This window comes from Macadamia integrifolia, unplaced genomic scaffold (assembly GCF_013358625.1).
Source record: "Macadamia integrifolia cultivar HAES 741 unplaced genomic scaffold, SCU_Mint_v3 scaffold2601, whole genome shotgun sequence".
In the NCBI taxonomy this organism is placed as follows: domain Eukaryota; kingdom Viridiplantae; phylum Streptophyta; class Magnoliopsida; order Proteales; family Proteaceae; genus Macadamia; species Macadamia integrifolia.
The window spans coordinates 3,043-7,975 of NW_024868825.1; the positions used below are offsets into that span (position 1 = coordinate 3,043).

General features: G+C 42.6%; 1 long non-coding RNA gene across 1 annotated transcript; it reads left to right on the forward strand.

Annotated features, from left to right (window-relative positions):
• Positions 1-2,139: 2,139 nt before the first annotated feature.
• LOC122066815 lies at positions 2,140-4,253 on the forward strand. Its single transcript, XR_006136477.1, has 3 exons — positions 2,140-2,254; positions 2,857-2,945; positions 4,022-4,253. It is a non-coding gene; the product is annotated as an uncharacterized LOC122066815 (long non-coding RNA).
• The last annotated feature ends 680 nt before the right edge of the window (positions 4,254-4,933 follow it).

Genomic DNA, 4,933 nt, shown 5'->3' on the forward strand with positions numbered 1-4,933 from the left:
TTTAGGATTTTAATTTCGATCGTTACATTATTGCTATCCCTTTCCCCCAAGGTTCATGGCTAGTGTATGTGTTGGCTTTGCCCCTCCTAGCCATAGAACCATCAATTTATTGTTTTTATTTTAATTGTCTCCCTTTCCCTAAAGCCAAGTAGAGTAACCCTTGTAAGAGTGACTCTCTGGTCAAGTAGAGAAGCTCATATTATGATGCATCCCTCGGGGCTAAGTACAGAAACCTACTTGTGAGTCTCTCTCTAGCTTTCTCCTCTTTCTTTTACTTTATTTTTATTTCAGCATTTTTTCTTTTATTTTTTTTTAAATTGCGTGGGTTGTTTGTTTTCAGTTAATTATTTATTTAATTTTAATTGCGTGGCTTGTGTCTTTAAATTCTTAGATGACAAATGATTAGGACGTTATTTTAGATACATATGTTTAGGACGGTAATTAGAATTAGATTACAACCATTAATCGGTTTACTTTCGCATTATTAAAAGAAGTAAAAAAATAAAGTGGCTGCTCTCCCTGTGTTTGACCCGTAGCTACACAAATCCGTACGCTTGCGGTTACATTTAAAATCTCAAACATGTACCAATTATCATCATCTCTGATCGAGATCCCAGATTCACTTCCAAGTTCTAAACATGTGTCCAGAAGGCTATGGGAAAACAATTAAACTTCAGCACTGCATTCCACCCACAGACCGATGGACAATCAGAGAGGACCATCCAGACATTGGAGGACCTACTTCAAGCATGTGCCTTGGACATGAGTTACCGTTGGGATGAGCACATCTCTCTTATTGAGTTTCCCTACAACAACAGTTACCAGGCCACTATCAGTATGTCTCTATTCGAGGCATAATATGGTAGGAGATGCCGGAGTCCTTTGTATTAGGGCAAAGTTGGTGAACGACACATTCTAGACCCGGGCTTGATACAGGCCACTAGTGAGAAGGTGAATGTGATCAAAGAAAGAATCAAGGCAGCTCAGTCAAGACAAAATAGTTATGCATATGTCAGGAGGAAGCATCTGGAGTTTGGGGTTGGAGACAAGGTATTCTTGCAGATCTCCCCAGTCAAGGGAGTGATGCGGTTCAGTAAGAAGGGAAAGTTGAGTCCAAGATTTATGGGATCATATGATATGCTGGAAAGGATTGGACTAGTAGCTTACAAGATAGCTTTACCACCAGAGTAAGTGGGTACACATGATGTCTTCCATGTATCCATGCTGAGGAAGTACATTCCCGACCCCACTCACGTCTTGACTTACATACCACGTGAGTTGGATGAGATTTTGCTTACGTGGAGTATCCTAAGAAAATTATTGATTGGAAGGACCATGTTCTCTGCAACCGCATCGTTTCCTTTGTCAAAGTAAAATGGATGAATCACCCAGATAGAAAGCATCATGGGAGCGAGAAGATGAAATAAAGAAGTAATACCTCTGATTGTTTGATTTACCAGGTACGTTCAATTTCGAGGATGAAATTCTTGTATGGTGGGGGGAATGTTACACCCATGTCCTAACTCGGTCTAATTTGAACTGTTGTGATAGGTCTTAGATCGAAGGTGGAAAGTACTATCGGGTTTTGGCTCACGGTTGCCCATTGCAAAAGGGGGAGAGATGACCCCACATGCTCATGTATTGCTTGCCAATCCAACTAGAGGCGATTCAGACCTTCCGATCCGAGACAGTAAGTGACTCGACACACCACACCCGAATCTTGGTATGCACCAAAACTATCAAAATACCATGAGCACAGCCTAGGGTAACAACCTGTGCAAGACCAATGGATGGATAGGAAGCAGTCAAGACAGAAAATTGTCTTGACCACTAGAAATATGCCACCGAAAGCACTTGGGCTTGAATCCAATGGCTATCTGTGTTGCTGAACTGGCTTGATGCCTGTGGACCCCACCCCCACATCGGGAGTAGCCCTGGATGAAAACATACACCCACTCACATTTTCCCCATGACTTGTGTTTCTTATGAGTCCAAAGAGATGGGCCCACATGTCCCAAAAGTTGGATTAACCTACTTGGACCGAACTAGGACAAACCAAACAGGCCCTAAGGACATAACTTTATAGAAATAGGAGAGGTGAGTTCATTTCTCACCTCTCACTTGTACAAGAACGTGGGAGGGGGAAAGAAGAGGAGAAAAGGGAAGAGAAAGGAAGAAGAAGAAGAGGTAGCAGGAGGAAGGAAGCTCACCTTGGTGCCGGGTGCCTGCCTAGTTGTCAGAATCCCTGCCGGAGGTAAGAGCCACCTCTCTTACCACTCTCTCTCTTCATTTTGAGCTAGGTTAGGGTATGTATGGATGTGAACCTTGACCTCCCCACACCCCAAGCTTGGGGAGTGCATATTCCACCTCCCTGATGTGAATGCCAAGCTCAAACCAAGTCCGATGAGCTCCGGCAACGCCTGTGGCCAAATAACCATCTAGGGTTTTGATCCTTCAATCGATGTATCTCCCAAATGGCTTGATGGAATTGAGATTTCTTTAGCACAAAATGATGCTAGAAACACCCCTACAAACTCCATAGAACAAATCCCAGCAAGCAGACCCGAGCCAAAAAGCCCCAAAAGCCACGGGTAATTTGTGTTTGCCCCGAAAACACTGGACCTGGATCTGGTAGCTTTTTTGGTGAAGTGTCTGAGTTTTAGGAGCTCTCTGCCAAGGCCACCTGATTTACATCTGATGAATCCGGTGGGTTCTAAACTTGTTTCTAGTGACTGAATCTGGTGACCCTCCTAATGCTGTCAAATTTGACAATGGTTGTACCCTTGGGGGTAGACCTTGTGGGTCCCCCTCCAGTGTTTTTGACACCTGTTAATATCCGATTACCTTTATATCTAGGACAAAGATGAGCATGTACCTCGAGGCCGAAATTGAATTGAACACTCGGTGGCCGTACTTGGAACCCGATCCGTTCGAACTTAAACAAGGTGAGGGATGGTCAAATTTTATTTTGGGATTGTTTAATTATTATAGAACTGCTCACATGTGTAGGATTTTCATATGATATTTAAAGTGCTTAAATGATGATGATGTTCTTTAACATGTTATATTTTGATGAAAATGGTATGAGATGAATGTTGTGAGGCGGAATCCTGTGTGGCTGAGGTGGTATCGGTATTGCAATTGCCGTACGTTTGTTGCATTCATTCATGTATTGATTATGTACACTAGAATTAGTTGTAATTGTGGATTACACTTTGTGGCCGATGTGTTCCCGGTATCATGTACTCTAGGACTGCATTTGGAAATGGATACGCTTCGTGGCAGATGGGAATCCTGGTGTTGCGTAGTCCATACTCAACTGCTATGCATGCTAGATAGGTATATAGTCGTGGGTTACACTTTGTGCCCGATGTGTTCCCAGTATTGTATACCCTGGGACTATACTTGGAAATGGACCCGTTTCCTGGCCGATGGTGATACCGATGTTGCATGGTCCATACTAACTGTATCATTATGAAAGGCATGTAGAATATTATGGTTAGGTGACATTCCCCATGCTACATCCCCTTGCTAACAGAGGGTAAGGTGTAGAATAACCCAATGGTGGTATATTCGATGAACCTTCTCAGAATGCCACACCCACAGTACGATGTGATTGTTGCCAGAGGAAGGAACCTGTTTGGCATGGCCGATGGTGATACCCGTGTCGTGACTTCCAGGAGGGGGTTCACAGAGGTTTACTAGGTGACCGATGGTCACATCCCAGGCTAGACAGGCTTCTAATCACAGCTAGGGTTTGTATCACTATGTAGTCGGTAGTGGTTTTGAAACTAGGGATATAGCCTAATGTGCCGTAGTAGCATTACCCGACTTAGTTGTATTGCTAGGTGGATTAATAATCAAATGGACTGCATTATTCACATTATGGGCTATGTGTTTAATTTTTGTAATCATGTTACCATAAAAATTATATATGTGAATGCTTGTGCTTGATTGTGCATGAACCCCACCCCTCATTGAGCAAGTAAGAAGGTCACCCCATGTATATGCCCCCTCTTAGATGATGATGTAGGTACGGTTATGCCTATGGCTTGTGACTCTCTTTCCTCTGGACCCGAGTACGAAGTGAGCGACTAGTGGATGCTGGGAGCAGGGGAGCACCAGGACTGTGCTTGCGATTATTGTGCATACGCAGCACCATGAGATGCCCAAATACTGAATTGTGAATGGTATATTTTGGGCTTATTATTTATAATTCATGGATAATTGTAATAGAATAACTTGGTTATTTATATGATATCACTAGATGTTTCCCCATCTTAAAGTTATGATTATGCTATTATACTCTGATTCCGCCACTATTGTTTGGTTTGTGTTGTCAGATTGATTATGTTAAGGTGCTGCTATCAGAGATGTTGATAGGTTTGTAAGACGGGTACGCGTCTTACTCACACCACCGGTATTCCTAATGGTAAGTTGGGTTTACTGGAATTGTGGTGTGACACTAAATTTCCAGAAAATGATGGAATATAAAAGGTCCTCTCCGGATCCAGGATATGACAGTCTGCAGAATAAATCTATAGACACCAACAACCTCCACTTGAGATCGTATCCTATTTCCAGAGTACACCTGAGTCTCATTTATCCTCTGTGGTCTTGTCTCTAGAAATCCATGCATAGTATTGACAATATGGATTGTACAATCTGAATCAATCCACCGATTATGATTGAAATCAACAAAATTAGGTTCAAAGCAAACATAACTAAATGACATACCTTTCTTCTCCTGCCACCCCTTGAGTGCCAAATAGTCCTCCTTGAAATGGCCTATCTTCTTGCAAAAGAAGCCTTTCGGTTCCTTCTTGCCTTGTTTCTTTTTAGGCCTTTCCCCTTTCTTCTTATGTAGAGTTTTTCTGGACTACCCTTTTTCATTTGTTGTCAGGTATGTACTTCCATCTTATCAGATTTCAGC